This window comes from Ceratotherium simum, chromosome 38, assembly GCF_057802395.1.
Source record: "Ceratotherium simum simum isolate JZ-2026a chromosome 38, ASM5780239v1, whole genome shotgun sequence".
In the NCBI taxonomy this organism is placed as follows: domain Eukaryota; kingdom Metazoa; phylum Chordata; class Mammalia; order Perissodactyla; family Rhinocerotidae; genus Ceratotherium; species Ceratotherium simum.
This window is the reverse complement of record NC_141937.1, coordinates 19,566,498-19,583,357: the sequence shown is the minus strand read 5'-3', so window position 1 is coordinate 19,583,357 and position 16,860 is coordinate 19,566,498. Positions and strand designations below refer to the sequence as shown.

Genomic DNA, 16,860 nt, shown 5'->3' with positions numbered 1-16,860 from the left:
TTTGATAGAATAGGTTGCAAACATTAGTGTGGTTTAAAATTTTTGAATAACAAGAAAATATTTGCTCTGACTGGACGGAGCCTGCAACATGTATTTAAAGTATACGTTCTTTTCAAGTATACAAGGGTCATTTCCAAAAATTGAGCACTTGTTAGGTTACAATAGACGTCTTAAAAATGCCAAAGAAGGAGCCGGCCTGGTGGCGTAGTGATTAAGTTTGCGTGCTCTGCTTCAGTGGCTGGGGGTTCCCAGGTTCGGATCCTGGGTGCAGACCTATGCACCACTTTTCAAGCCATGCTGTGGCAGGCGTCCCACATATAAAGTGGAGGAGGATGGTCATGGATGTTAGCCCAAGGCCAATCTTCCTCAGCAAAAAGAGGAGGATTGGCAACAGATGTTAGCTCAGGGCTGATCTTCCTCACCAAAAAGAACAACAACAAAAATTGCCAAAGAATTGATCTTACATTAGAGAAAATTAGCATAATACCTACATATGTTAGGAAGTAATAACAATAACAATAATAATAAAAATAATAACTACACAAGATTCATGGAGATTAAAATAAATGACTGACTTAGATTTATCAGTCTCTGTAAATTTGAATAACAAACTGTTTGGTAAACCATGTATGAAATAATGTCATTTATGCATCTTTACAAGTATATAAAATGACACACCTCGTTTATATAGTATGTAAATGAATCATGCCAATAGAAAATGCCAATAGGAAAGATATATGCCAATTTCAGAGTAATTCTTATCCCCTGTAGGAAAGCACAGGGTGGTTTATGAGTGTCTATTACAATACATTTAAAAGAAAAAATCTTAAACAGATCTGTCAAGATGTTAATATTTGCTAAATCTATATAAGTATATGGATGTGTGTTACATTTTTCTGATTCTGGAATATTTTATATTATAAATTTCATTAAATAAGTGAATTCAAAGGAGTCCTCACATAGGGCTAAAAAAGTATTATAATCATCATCATCATTATCTCCATTTCATGGTTAAAGGGACTGAACAGTGCAGAATAGTTACATAATTTCCTGTAAGTTCACGTAGCAAGCACATAACATCACTGTTAAGTAATACAGCCAGGATTCAAATACAAAATGATGAATATTAAAATTCAAGATATTTTCACTATACCTAATATCCATACGAATCTTTTACTTTCCTTTAACTAATAGGGAATATTTACTATTAACGATATAGCAATACCATCTAATAATAAGGGTAGATTTTAAATGATTCATTATATGTTAGGTACTGTTCTACATACTTTATTGCTTTTTCTCCTTTAATTCCCTCATTTAATCATCACACCTATTGTATAAAATAGGCACTATTATTATAAACTCCACTTTATAAATGAGGAAACTTATAACCTGACCTCTTACGCATTAGGATTAAATTCTTATAGGAAGTAAGTTTTTATTTATCTCAGCTTCTCTCTATGCCAAGGACCATTGCTTTGTTAACCCATCATCACTCATTATTAAGAGATAAAACTTAATTGATTTAAAAAAATATAACTGTGAATTTCACAGTTAAATTTATTGGAATTTTAAAGACTTATAGAACTCGAAGAGGCAAAGAATTTTTTTTGAATTTGAAAGTATAATACTCTCTTTTTCAAGAATAAAAGAGAAAATCTGAAAATAATTTCATAGAAAGATTATTTTGGAAGCATTATATAAATATTTAAAAGAAAATCTGAAAAAAATACTTCCACATTATTATACTCTTAATTTTATTGCCATCTTAGAATTATTTTTCTTGTATGGTTTATAAATTCTGTAAGTTAAATGGTGTAATTTCTTCTATGAACTAAAAGCCCAGATTAAAACTTAATGTAAATTGTGGAAAATAACAAGATTCACTCTCTCTCTTTTTGTATGTGTGTATAGAAAAACAGATATAGAAATCTTTCCCTTAGAGTGGTAGAGAACTTGTTAAATGTACAATAAAGAATGGGTTAGAAAATCAACATTTTGCAACCATCATATTAATAATTAATTTAGCCCAAACAAACATAAAACAATGATACTAAAACTAGTTTGTGAAAATTTGATGAGGAAGAACACTTTACAGGGTTTCAAAGTTTCCTCCTACAAAATACTTATTGACAACAAATGAAAAAATAATGTTGTGATAGTGGATAAACCTAGTGATTAGGACCTTAATCGAGTTTACCTATGCTATAAATAATTGCATATTACTGTGCGTAAATCACACATCAATAAAGTTGGTTAAAAAATCGATGGGTTTCCGCTATACACTCAGTAAAACGACTAAAGGATCAGGAAGAGATATTTGGGGGGTAACTGGAATATTTCCATATTTTGAAAGTAAGAGTGGTTAATGGGTGTATATCTCTGTCAAAATTCATCTAACTACACTTAAAATGAGTGCATTTTATTTTACATAAATTATAACTCAACAAAGTTGATTATAAAAATTCCACCTAAGCTTACTACCCATTAGATTCCATTAACATTTTAGTGAAGCTTCTTTTGTTATTTTTACTATATTGGGATTCCCGTCTCTATCATCTTTATCTCTGTCTCCACCTCTATCTTGATTTCAATTTCTATATCTACTTCTTACTCTGTATCTAGCTGCAAAAATGCAGCTATACTGTTTCTCTCTTATTTGAATTTCCCATGAGGCAATATTTCAAAAACATTTGAAAATGTTTCAAAAACATATTTCAAAAAATATTTCAAAAATATTTGTCATGACAATATTATCCTGAAACTTATATTTAAAGATTGTTACTTATTTACTATATCCTTATTTGTTATTGATATTGTTTCTTAATTATATTATTGTGAATAACAGCAGTGACTATTTTAATATACTTACTTTTTCATATATTGATGATAATTTACTTTAATACATTTATTTAAGATGCAAAAGTGTTTGAGTCATGTTCAATTTTGTGATAATGCTGTAGTGTGCTCAAAAAGTACTCTGATTATATACATGCTTAGTAGCAGATACTAGATACTCATTTTCCGACAACAAATGGCCTAATTTATTTTTTAAATATTAATTTATCAAGGACAAAAAATGTAAAATATATAAATTATTTAAATTTGCATTTTACTAATATTTATGAGGTTGAATATGTTTTTATATTTTTCTTTGCAATTTATGTTTATTTTATAAATTTATTTATTCACTGGTTTATATTGTGCATTTTAAAATTAAAATGTTTACTCATCTATGATTGATTTTTAGGAGCCCCTTACATATTAAATAATCTGATATTTTCACATTTATTCTATAAATATTTTTGGCAAGTCACATATTTCTTTCACCTACTTTTTTCTCCTTAATAGGGAATGTTTTACATTTGACTATTTCATATGCCATTTCTTTTGATACTTGAGGGTATACAGTATTAATTTCTAGTTGCCCACTTATCCCCAAATTGTTTATTTATAAGCCATTCATAGTAATTTAATTCTGGCCCCAGGGTATTCACACTAAATTCTTGGTTCCAGCTTTTACCAACTGTAAAATTATACTATTGTGAAGATTAAATCAATCAATGCATGTATATATCCTGAACTCATTACCTTATTTCCCTCCTTCATAGCATTTATTATTGCCTGAATTTATTTTCTTTCTTTCATTTTTAGGCCTCCATTATCTGCCTCTTTCTAGTTATTTACCACTTTGTAACACAGCACCCCAAAATTAGTAGCTCAAACCACAATTTCTTAGTTTAGCTCACATTTCTGTGGGTTGACTGGGCTCAGTGGTGTGGTACTTCCTTGGGGTTTCTCACCAAATGCAGTTATCTGAAGTCTCCCTTGGGTGTATGCCCAAGATGGCTCACTCACAAGGCTGGAGAAGTTGTTTGTCAGTTGGGAGTTCAGCCACATTCCATTCATTGCTCAAGTCACCATCTCTTTCCATTGATCATACAAGTCATCAAGACCAAATTCAAAGGGAGTGGAGTTACCTTCTGCCTCCCATTAACAAGAATAGCAAAAGATTTGTGGCCATATTAAGTTCACCAGTCTTCCTCAACTCCTTGATGGCAGAGCATCTGTCTTTTTTAACTGCGGATTCTCAACCACCTAGAACAGTGCTTGGGATTCCTCCAACACATGTCTTATTATTGTTCCTGTTATATTCCGTTAATCTACTCATTTTCACAACAGTACTATACATTTAAAATAACTCAATCTCACTTCTGAGTATATATTCAAAAGGATTGAAAGTAGGATCTTATTCTGCCTTAAAAAAGAAAGATCCTACCATTTGTGACAACATAGATGGACCTGGAAGACTTTATGATGCTAAGTGAAATAAGTCAGTCGCAGAAGAACACATACTGTATGATTCCCCTTATATGAGATATCTAATAGTCAAACTTACAGAAGCAGAAAGTAGAATGGTGGTTTGACAGAGGATGGGGGAGGGGGAGTCAAGGAATTGGTATAAAGTTACAGTTATACAGATGAATAGGTTCTAGAGATCCACTGTACAATATAGTTCCTATAGTTAACAATATGGTATTGTACACTTAAAATTTTGTTAAGAGTGTAGATCTCATGTTGTGTTCTTACCAAAAAAAAAGCAAAAGGACTCAAGAAAACTTTTGGAGTTGGTGGATAGGTTTATTACCTTGATTATGGTGATGGTATCACAGGTGCATGCATATGTTCTAACTCATCAAATTGCATACACCAAATATGTACAGTTCTTTTGTATAGCAATTGCACCCCAATAAAGCTGTAATTTTAGTACCTGACAGGACTGTGTATGTGTATTTTATTGGCGTACATGAACATAAAATTAAATAGAAAGGCTCTTTACCTCAAGCCTGTTTCTTATTTTGAGAATATTTGGTTGATTAAGGTGATAGACATGAGAAAAAGTTGTATTTTCCAATCTAGCAAGTTCTGGATCGTACGTGCCCTCAAAATTCTGCTTACCAACTTATTTTTGAGCTCATTTCTTACTTTTAAGTTTTTATTTTTTGCAGCTAAGAGAGCACAGCCCAAGCTGTCAACATTCTATTTGCCCTGGAGTTCTTCTTGTGCAATTCCAGAAATTCATTAGATACACTTTCAATCTTCTAAGTAACCTCACGTGAGAGTTTTACCAAATATTTCATCATTACAAAACACGTCTCCAATTTCTCATCCTCCTAAAACTGTTCCCTTGACATTTTCCTAGCCTCTTCTAACTGTCTCCTCAGGGCCTGCTCCTTGTTGCAGAGGCAATGCCAGATAATGTAGGTTTTTATAATGGCAGTACCCCTTTTCTGGTACCAATTTCTGAATCAATCAGCTCTTTACTACAAACCACAAAAGCTAAGAATCGTTACTCAGCTTGTGAGTTTGCAGATAAGCTGGGGCAGTAGGCTCATCTCAGCTCGATCCGTTTCCGGAACCAGCAAACTAGCCAGACCATGTTCTTGTCCTGGTAAAAGCAGAGATGTTGCATACATGCTTCTCCAGCCTTTGGTTAAGTAACTGCCATTAATATACGCTTGGCCAAAGCACATCACAGGGCTAAATACAAAGCCAAGGGGCAGAGAATATATTCCAGCTCTTTAGTGGGAGGGGCTCCCAAATCCCATGGTACAAAGAGTGTGAATATGTAAATGAATATGATCTAAGACAATTCTCAACCTCCCTGCTTTGCTGAGGCAGGTTTATCTCATTCTACATTTACATTAAAGGTATGGGCCTTCAGCATTTTGTCTTTATGGACACAGGCTCTCTGGAACGAGCAGAAAATATACTAGGAGATAAATGGTTGCAATGATTTCTGAGTGTTATACATTCCAAGACATCATCAATAAAGATTAACAAGTACCTAGGCAGCATTGATTGAGTGTTAACACATGATAGATACAAACTACCTTGGCTCAAATCTCATTTTTCTCCACTTACTAATTTGACCACTTTTTAGCTGTCATTACAAATTTCTTATACTTTCTTTGTCTCCATTTTCTCCAAGTGAAATATAATTATGATGGTACCTAGTTCATAGGACTTCTATCAGGATTAAATGAGTTAATATATGTAAATGCATGAAACAGTGCTTTGCATATGATAAGTACTAAGTTCAGCAAAGGCCACTTTGAGGAGATGATATTTCAGCTGATAGTTGAATGACAAAACAAAATCAGCTAAGGAGATATGTGGAAGAACATTCTAGACAGAAGATACAGCAATATAAAGGCCCAAAGATAAAAAAGATCTTGACATCCTTGAGGAACAAGAAGAAACTCAGCATAATATTCATTCATTCACTTGGGTACTTCAAAGATTTCTGTGGTTAAAGATGGACGCTTCATTACCAGACTCACCATTTTAACGTGTTTTGTTGTTTTTTTAATTTTCTGCTTTTAATTCCTACAAGATGTTTATTTTGTTATCTTCAATCTCTTCAAAACCTAGGATTTTGAAACTTGGAATCATCATATTCTCCTCAACATGTCACCTTTTTCCTCCTTAATCAAAATGAAGGCATCATTCTCCAGATCCCCCAGACAAATAATTGTGGGGGGTTCCTTTGATTTCTCAGCACTCTTATCTCATTCTTCCATTTAGAGTCCAGGTTTTATAGATTTCTTTTATGAGGTATCTAAAATATTATTTTCTTTCATCTATCATACTAATTCATGTCATAATCATTTCATTCATGGCTTGCGTGTCTCTTGGCTCCTGGCTCATTTTAGTCAGTGTCTAAGCAGATATCAGGATACTACTGACAACTCTCTTGTCTTTCTACAGCAATGGTCACTCCCCACAATACCACCCCCACTCTTGCTTACATAGTATTACGACTGATGCTAAGAGAAGAATGTTATAGTGAAGAGTTCTCAGCTTGGCAACAGGATCTTCAGTATTTCCATTAATAATTCTTTAAACCAGTTACTTAACATTTCTAAGGCTGAATGTCTTCAACTTTAAAACGGTAGAAGTAGTGATGTTTCATTCATTCATTCATTTTCCAAACCATTGGAAACCATCCAAGGATGGAATGAAATGGAAACCATCCATTCAAAACCATCCAAGCCACTCAAACACACATATATTCAATAAATGTTTATTGTTCACTAAGTTTCAGGGAATCAACTATAATCAAAGAATACAAAAATGTGTAGATATATATATGCATGCCTCACCTGTAAAGAGTGCAAGTCTCACCATCCATATTTTTGTGTTTCTATTTAAAAGCAAATCAAACAAAAGACAAATGAATGCAAATATTGTAGCTGAAAAAAAGTTTGTTATTAATACACGAAGCCTAAATAGAATTGTGGAAAACAAAGTTTCCTTACATATCCATTTAGAACTTTATTGTTTGTCCATCTAAAAACAGAGTATTTTTCTGAAATTGTGATTTTAATTTTCTATTTATTGGGTAAAAACAATAAAACACCCTAATTACGGTTTTTACAAATTTATTTCCATGGAATAGTTTTGTAGGAAACATTAAAGAAAGGGTCATTTGGAAGTGCTTAATTTTCAGCTGTGGCAATGACTAAGAAAAGCTTTGTTTTAAACAATTAAGTCATTTTGATCCTTGCCAATGCATACTTTAATTAAACTGATATCAATGAAGGTAAGACACATAAAAATAACATTACAGCGGATTTACTGTTCACTACCTTCTATACTATTTAGATTGGGATAATTAAACCTGGCATATTTATTAAAGAAAAAAACCCATCAATATAAGATTACTCTTTAATGAATTTATTTGGTAGTAACATCTTTTGATTAAATATTTAAAACAGCTTAGGAATATATTTTATGCCTACAAATATACTAATAAATTTTAATATTAAACAAACGTTCTATTTTATTTCTTTTTTCAATGTGTGTGTGTGTATGTTTGTGTGTGTGTGTGTCCATCCTGCCAAGACTCTGTGCTAATGTTTAAAATTTATTTCAACAGAGTCTATTTATAACTCACAAAAACCTTAAGGTGGACACATGTTTTTTTCCGTATAGGTAAAATGGTAAATCCCAGCTTCACAGACTTTAAGACTAAATGAAAGGAGGATTTAAAAGAGGATCTAATATATTTATAGGCCAAAGACCAGGAAAGTCATGTCCTCAAATGCTCTCCTTCTTCAGTCGAAAGCTTTCTTGCTTTTAAGGATTAAGATACTCATGCAAAATCCTCATTTCCCTTTGCTAGACTCAAATTCGTGCTCTGAAACGGAATCAATTTCAAGCAAAAGTCTATAAAGTATCTGGCCAAAATCTAAATGATATTTCACAATAAGATCATGAAATAATTTGTTTCTAGGCAAACTTACTTGGACTACATAGAGGGCTCTTCTATAATACCTGCTTTGGGGGACAGATCCAGCTATCAGGGGCCTGCTGTCCATTTCGGTGGCCCTCTGTGATTTTGTTGACTATTTCTGCCTTTACTCTTTTGGCCTCAATACTTTAGACCCAGTAAAGTTAATACATGATTTGTGTTTTTATTATTTATGTTTTTAGTTTGCAAATTGCTTCTAAAATTGCATATTCATTTTTCCTGCCTAATATTCTCCTCTCTTTAGTTAGGAATTGTTTTCTATTCTGTTGAGTATAATCTCTGAAGACAAGACTTTCTAAGGATACTGATCCCAGGTAAATGATAAATCAAGGTCTAAATTTCTTTGTTTCGCTTTAGATTGTCTTTTAACACAGTAAATTTTATTAAATATCTATCAATTTATCAAATGAAAGAAAACTAAGTCTTTCGTATTAAATTATTTTTGGAACTCAATTGTTTTCTTTAAAAGCAATATGCACATTGTATATTTTTCTCACTTTAATAGTAATTACCTTGCAAGTTACAAGACATCTTTGTATATATGGTCCATTCAGTGGTGATTCCCGTACAAATGATAACTTGTGAAAAGCTATGTCTAATTTTGCAGTTGGAAGAATAAAAGAATATAAAGGACAATAATAGTAATAACAATAGAAGCATTTTCGTACATAATATTTTTGCATCTCGTCAGATTCTGTTAATTCATTATCTGCTTAATTCTGAAGAGGCTGAAGAATTAATTATGCTTTGGAGGTTCATAGTAATCATGACGGATTTGTTAAATGCTTGCAATGATGTGAACACAAATAATATTGAATGCTCTATCCTGGTATACTTGTTTATACTATGTATTTACTTTCTTCCTTTCCTCTCCTCCTCCTGTTCTCTCTTGAATCCCCTCCACTCATGCTATCATCCTCATACTCTACCAGTACTGCTCTTGTCAAAGTCATTAACAATCTCCATGTTGACAAATCCAATGGTCAGCTAATGTTTCACCTTACTTGACTTATAAGCAGCACTGACATATAGACTGCTTCTTCCTCTTATAAGAACTTTTCATTGGACTTCCCAAACCAAACTCTCTTGGTTTTTGACTATCTCAGTGGCCACACTTTTTCATCTCCTTTGTAGGTTTCCCCTTTTCTTCTTGATTTATTAATGATGGAATATTCCAGAATTGAGAATGTCTTTAAAACTCTGCTCTTTGCTATCTGTCTTCTCTCTTGGGGACCTCATACAGTCTCATGGCTTGAAATACCATTTGTGTTCCGACAAGTTCAAATATATCTCCAGATCTCTTGCCCTAAATTATAGACACAGATGTACTACTGCCGGCCCATCTCCATCTGCATATTAAATAGATATCTCAAACCTAATATGTCCTGATTTTTTCTCAGAAACTTGCTCCTCCCTCAGTCTTCCCCTTTACTGCTAAGGGCAACTCCTTCCTTCCAAGCTTTAAATACCAGAACTCTTGGAGTCACTTCCTTCACTTCGGTCTTCTTCCTACATTCCAAATCCATTTCTTCAGGAAATACTCATGGATCATCAAATATATCTAGAATCCAACTACTTCTCATGATATTATCTTGGTCTAAGCCATGATTGTACCCTACCTGTATTTCCCCAGTAGCTTCCAAATTTCTGTCCACAAAAAGTCAATTCTTAACACAGTAGCTTCAGTGATCTTGTTTTATCAGGATAATGTCACACCCCTGATCAAAATCTTCCAAAGGCACTTTAATTCCCTAAGAGTATAAGCCAGTTTTATAAAAGCCAACAAAACCTTACATGATATGAAGCATGTTAATGCTCTTGCTTCAACTTCTACTACTTTATCTCTTTTTCACTCTCTTCCAGCCTCACCGGCCTCCTAAGCCCCTACGTCACCGGACTGGAGAGCCCGATTGCTCTGGTTCTTGGTCAGCGTTAAGAGAAGAATTCAGACACCCACACAACAGCAACAGCAAGCAAGCAAAGATTTATTAGAGGAAAGGTCAGATATACTCCAAGTAAAGAGTGGGCAGTGCTAGAGAATGCATCTGCCCCGTGTCTTGGGTTAGTTGTATTTTTATTTGGGTTGTTTAGAAGGGAATTAGCATTATCTGGTTATCCACCAATAATGGTCTTTTCTTCACCCACACCTCGGGAGGGGGAGTTCTTGACCTTCTAGAGGAGTCTCCAGAACTGTCATGGCAGTCACCCCCTGCGGAAGGGGGGCTAATGCATATGGAATTTGTATGTAAATTAAAGAAAGGTCAATGTCCTCTAGAGGTGTATAACAGACCTGCTATTTGTGTACCCGTTACTTTTAACGTCTCGGTTGATGGCCTTAGACTCTGGCGGTGACACCAGGGGGGTCTCAGTTCTCCTTTATCTGCATCTTGTAGGATGCCAGCAAGATGTTTCACTGATGCAGCAAGGTCTCCAGCCATGATCCCCGCTCATGTCTACCTAGCTACCTATAGACCACACCAACCAAGGTCCAACTTCAACGCCCACACTGGTAGTTCTCTATGTCTGCAACGCTCTTCCCCAGATATCTATGAGTCTCATTCCTGTAATTAATTCAAACTGTGAAGAAGCTGTCTGTCTTAGTCTACTCAGGCCACCATTACAAAGTACCATAGACTAGGTGGCTTATACACCACAGAAATTATTATTCACAGTTCTAGATGCTGGAAGTCCAAAATCAGGGTGTCAGCATGGTTGGATTCTGTGAGGGCCCTCTTCTGGATTACAGACTGTCCAGACCGGGCTGTGGCCTCATGTGGCAGAAGGAGGGTGAGAGAGCTCTCCAGGGTCTCTTTTATAAAAGCACTAATCCCATTCATGAGGGCTCCAGCCTCATGATCTAATCACCTCCCAAAGGTCCCACTTCCCAATACCATCACATGGGGGGTTAGGATTTCAACATGTGAATTTTGGGGGGACACAAACAGAAACTGAACATAGGTAGACCTGTTGGGAATCCACTGAAATAATCTAGGCTAAAAATAAAGAGATGACTTAAGACTGGGCAGCAGAATTGAAAAGAGTGGGCTGATTTTTAGATACTCTGCAATACATATATCTCATTTCTTATTTTAGTCTACAGGGCACAAAGACTAGAGGAAAAATCATATTAACCTCCATGAGAGCCCAGTCATGTTGGTTTTTACTTGTAATGTGTGAACCTTGTGTCTATTACAGGGACTGGCTCATAGTTCACACTCCAATAAACATTTGATAAATAAAAGTCGCTTTTAACACATTCTTAAGTTTTCATAAAAGAAAACAGGTCTGGTTAAGCCATAAAACAGATAGATGCTCTCTTGTATCACCACGATTCTAAACAAGATCTTGAAAGCAGTAGGTACTTAACAGACCTTATGGATAATGATAACAATTCTTTACTAATTTTCTCTTTAGATTTAATATGATAAGCAATCTTGAGCCATCATGTTGAAGAGCATCCTAATATACGCTACCACTGAAAATTATCACACCACTTTGAACGCTTTGTTGAAAGGAGTGTAAATGCGACCCTGACCATTACTTTACCCTAATGATTCCAGAATTGATTCCCCACTCTGTACACAGCTGCTTCCTTCCTTTGCTATCCACAGGGACTTGTGTGCGGGGGCGTTTCCCTGCTCTGTGGTACAGGCAGGAATGCCAGGCCGAGCTCATGGCTGCTGCCTTAACGCTTTCGCGAAGGGGGAGATCGGCTGCCCTGAGATGTGGGCATTGTAAGTACTTTTCATTTTCCTTCCTTGTCCTGGTTTTAATTAGCATTGGTGATTTGAGGCCGACTACATTTTTCATCCAAGTTTTTCTTTCAAGTCACTGATCAATAACTCGTTAATGAAGCCAGAAAAAGAGAACGAAGCATTCTTAAACGTCCACCACCACCCCCGAAAGCAAACAAATAAACAAGCCAGTTGCTGCGCTGGAGAAATCATTCAGCTAGCTAAATCGTGCAGTTGCTACAAGGAAGGATAATTGATTTAGTGGGGCCGGTGCTAACATCCCTAAATATTAAATTCAATACGTAATTTTTAAAGGATTGTTTTAATGGCTATTAATATTTGCATTATCATTTTCAATTTAACTTTTATGAAATGTCATAGAGTCTTAATAGAGTTTTCAAGCTATAGTTCATCTTAAGAGCCATTAATTCAACCTTCTCTAAATAGACTCCTTTAGAAGACCATTACATTTGGAATCTCCAAAGGAACAGAGAAGCGTGTGATGCATATTCTCAGCATGCATGCGGACACTAGAGAAGGTCATTTGCACTTGTGTGCCAGACGTTTCAAAAATACAGCTAAAACGTGGAGGTCTCTGTGCACAGTGCAGGGCACTGACCACTAGGTGGCAGAAGCGCTCCTTCGGCTCTCCCGCCTCTCCTGGTGTGGGCTGTAATTAGGTTAGTGTAAGTTAAAGTAGGGCTGAGAGATGAATAAAATAGATTTTCTCCTCTGGAACACACTGCACTTTAATTTCACTTCTTTCTACATTGTGCGATGAAGGTGGATTTAACTTTTAAAGGCAAAGAGACAAAACTCTGCCAGGATAAATGAAAAGACTCAGGGAGGGCAACTGACAGGAAACATAAAAGAAAGGAAATGCTTTCTGGCTGTTTCCTAATTTTGATATCCGGGTCATCGTCAGAAATCATTTTCAGAGGTAAAGTGCTGTATGTATTATATAAGGAGGGGGGTGACTTCTGAAGCCTAAAGGGGCAGGTTGCTGGGTGTCGATGTTAAAAATTTCCCCTACTGGTAGCGTTAAATAAAGTAAAACTATTTTATCCTTGAAGCTGTTTTTCTAATTTTGCCAGCAGCCAGAAGCATTTTAATCTGAGGGGAAAACTCCACACCCCAACACAGATTTCCCTTTCCTGCTGAATGAGTCACTAAGGAGGGAACTGGTCCTGAAGGTGGAAACTGAGCCTGGGTGTTCTATTGAATGTTGTGCGTTAACGGGCTCCTGCGAGGACGGGAACGCCTCAGAAACGGGACCAGGCTGTGTGTGTTAGGCAGCCACGGTGGATACCAGGCCACCACAGAGTAGCTTTGTTATGGAAGAGCACCAGGGATGACTGTGGTCACATAGATGAGAAATGGTGGAGAAAGGCAAACAGTTACAGGAAAATCTCTCCTTTCCCAAATGGCCCATCTTTGGCATTGAATGTGCAAAAGTCAGAATGTTGTTTTAAGAAAATAAAGGCAAGTGAGATATAAGGACAGGCATAAATAGTAATGTTTTCTGATTCTAAACTCTCTAGAGGTTGAGAGCATCCAGCTAACTTAGATTGCGTTTTGTTTCTTTGAGTTACTGGTCATGTCACAGGAAATGCAGAAGTCAAGAGGAGGGGTGATTGGCAGTATTTACGCTGCTGCTGTGGTCTAGAGAGGTGGCTCAGATATACTAAGATGCTATCAATAATTCTTGGATTTTATGAAAAGTCTCGGATTGCACTTGAGAGGGCTTTCTCCTGACACCTCTTCAGCCTTGCCCAGTTGCTAATGTCTTTGTGTTTGTTACCCAAAGATTTGTTCAAACATATTGAAACTGGAAATCCACCTGGTTAGCAATACCTTCTGTTTGTGCAGGCTGTTTTCCATCTGTAGCCACAGATGATATGACTACAGAATTTGTGTGCAATTCAGTGTCCTTATGTTTGCCTACAGAATCATAGACAATCACATGAAAGCTATGTGCAAACATGGTACATGACTGAATTCTCCGTTCTTGAAATGATGTTCTGTGTATGTCTCAATATCAGAAGAGAGGAATAAGAATGGAGGACAGCAGAGAGGAAGAAGGCAAAGAAGAAAGAACATAAAAAGAGACTTTTGAAATCTTGTTTCGAAGCCACATTTGCTGTATTGTAGCTTCTCGTTCCAGTTACGCTAACAGTTTCATTTGCTGACAGACACTGGTCAGATACGGGACAACTAAATACTGTACTTCTGGATGGGATCAGAAACAGAAAAATTAGTCAATGAATCATAATTTATAAAGATAATGACTGATCCCTGATGTATATCTCAGAAATCAGGTAGGTATTTTGTACTGTTTTGGAATTTGGAGACAAATGTTTGGAAAAGATTCTGTTAGTTAATTAAAATTTGTTGAAATGATGCAGTTTAAAAAAAAGTAAACACACTCACATACACACACACACAGAGATTGGGTTTTAATTGAAACTTCTTCCTAGACGTCGTCGTTTCTTTGCTTAAAATTTGTAATACCAACTTTTTAAATATATTTGTTTTAGAATATAATTGCAAAATGAATTTTGGGAAGCAAATATGCTGTTCATTTGTGAACTTTCTGGGAATAAGCTATCTATTCAGTCCTTTTAAAGCATAAGCCATAATCTTATCAAGTCTATAAATCAGGAATATTTGCAAGCAGTATGAACAATCTTTGGATATAGTACAGACAAAATCAGGTTCTTCCTTAAGAATATTTCAGGTAGCCTGTTGTTTAGATGACTAGCATGCATCAGAAAACAGTGAGACAAGTGATCTAGAAGGACTGAAGAACCGTGGTGGGGTTTGACCTTCACTCCATTGTTTTTCTCTTACATTTGTGCTCATGGTTCTCCATACCCTTCACTGTTATCCCACTGCATTTAATCATTTATTTCCATGCCCATGAGTCTATGAGAAAGGAAATGAATAATAATTCTGTTTTAAATTCTCAGACCTAGAAATGCCTAGCATGCAGTATGTATTTGATAAACATATACATGTTGAACTGATGAATAAATAGCTAGGTATGACGTGTAAATTCTAAGTTCTGTAGGTAGAGCTAGAACTAAATCCTGAATTTCTAGTTTCTTTATCCCAAGAGTTCGGTTGTTTTTTTTCTTCTTTTTTTGATGTTGTTGTTGTTTTTATCACAAAACATTGCCTAATGATTTTTTTTTTTTCCTTGCACAGACATTTTCAGTGTATGTATTCCTTATCTCTCTTTGAGGAAGTATATCAAGGATGAACACTGCTGAGTCACTAGGTGCCTCTTTACCATGAAGGAAGTTAGATTTCTCATGCAATAAATATTTGTAACTCAGTGAATTTTGTCCATAGTGTCAAATATTCTCAAATTCCAACTTCTTTTTGTTAACTAATGTTAATCCTCAAACACTTTTACAAAGAGAGTCAATTCTGACCCTAATTATGTAAAGGTAATCTTTTACTGGTATTCATTCCAGAGAAGTATGTTATTCAGTTTGAGAAATGCTATATTTCCTATAACTTCTTTTATTCAAGCAGAAATTTTGAAGAAAATAACTTATGGTTCCAATATAATCTTCACTGTAACAATATAATTAGACGTGTGTATCAATTGATTATAATGGGAAACTTCTGTGATTTACTGGAGAATAAATTATGATATTCATGATTGACCCAAATTACAAGATGTTGTCTTCTGTAGAAACACAATTATTAAATAATCAAAGTCTTTATTAGGCTGTAGGGTACTTTATGGGTGTATTTTAATATACCCATAACCATGCATATATTTTAGCAAATTTTAATAACTATTTTTATATTATCTTAGAGTGATACACATATGCTTTGTTACAATGAGGCTCATTTCAATGTCTCTTTTTATATAAAACTTTTACTAAGTATATTATATGTAAACTAAAGTGCACAAATAATAAACATACAGTTTGATGAATTGTCATACTCTGCACACACCTGGGGAATCAGCATCCAGGCAAGAAACAAAATAACTCCTTAAGCCCTATCTTGTTCCTTTCCAGTTATTCACCAACCTAATGGTAACCACTACGCTGCCTTCTAACTTCACAGGTTAGCTTTGTCTGGTTTTGAATTTTATATAGTTGAAATAATGCAGTATGTACTTTGGAGGGTCTTGTTTCTTTCACTCAATATTTTATTTGTGTGATTCATCTAGGTCATTGTGTATGGTTGTAATTTATTTATTTTCACTACTATATAGTGTTCCATTGAGTGAATATAACACAAATTATTTATTTATTTTATGTCAATAGTTGTTTTCCAGTTTGGGAATGTTAAAGATAGTGGCACTATGAACATTCTTATATTTGTCCTTTGTGAAGTTATATATGCTTATATTTGGAAAGCTTATATATGGAAATGCTGGATAAAATGTGCATTTCCATTTTTTGACACACTAAAGAGTTTAAAATGGATGCATGAACTCACAATGTCATTAGTTGTATATAAATATTAAAATTCATCTATATCTTTGTCAACACTCAGTATTCTCTCTCTTTTTTTCATTTTAACTGTTCTGGTTTTTCCTCTCTTTCCACGGAATAGTGACCAAACCAGGAGATGTTTCCAACTGTATAGATAGTAGAAGCAGTGAGTTGACTCAACTTCCTTGTTTTATTTCAATCATGTGGCCAAACTTTTTTTTACTTAGTATTCTTTAGGATATCATTGTGACTATAAAAGGAAGTGTGTAATTATGGATATTCTTTATTTAGGAAATCAGAAAAGAGCTGAAATGATAAAGGCAGTGTTTGACCTTATGACATTCAATAC

General features: G+C 35.0%; 1 long non-coding RNA gene across 2 annotated transcripts in view; it reads left to right on the top strand.

Moving 5' to 3' along the window:
* LOC147912257 (uncharacterized) overlaps nt 1–16,555 on the top strand; it is a 34,225-nt gene extending 17,670 nt beyond the window's left edge. Inside the window, exons 1-4 of one of the 2 annotated variants that reach the window (XR_015550140.1) lie at nt 8,564–8,631; nt 10,181–10,316; nt 11,929–12,051; nt 13,999–16,555. This is a non-coding gene — a long non-coding RNA (uncharacterized LOC147912257). Of the gene's footprint in view, nt 1–8,563; nt 8,632–10,180; nt 10,317–11,928; nt 12,052–13,998 lie in introns of those variants that run through there. The other variant, XR_015550139.1, reaches the window with a different exon arrangement.
* Nucleotides 16,556–16,860: the final 305 nt, after the last annotated feature.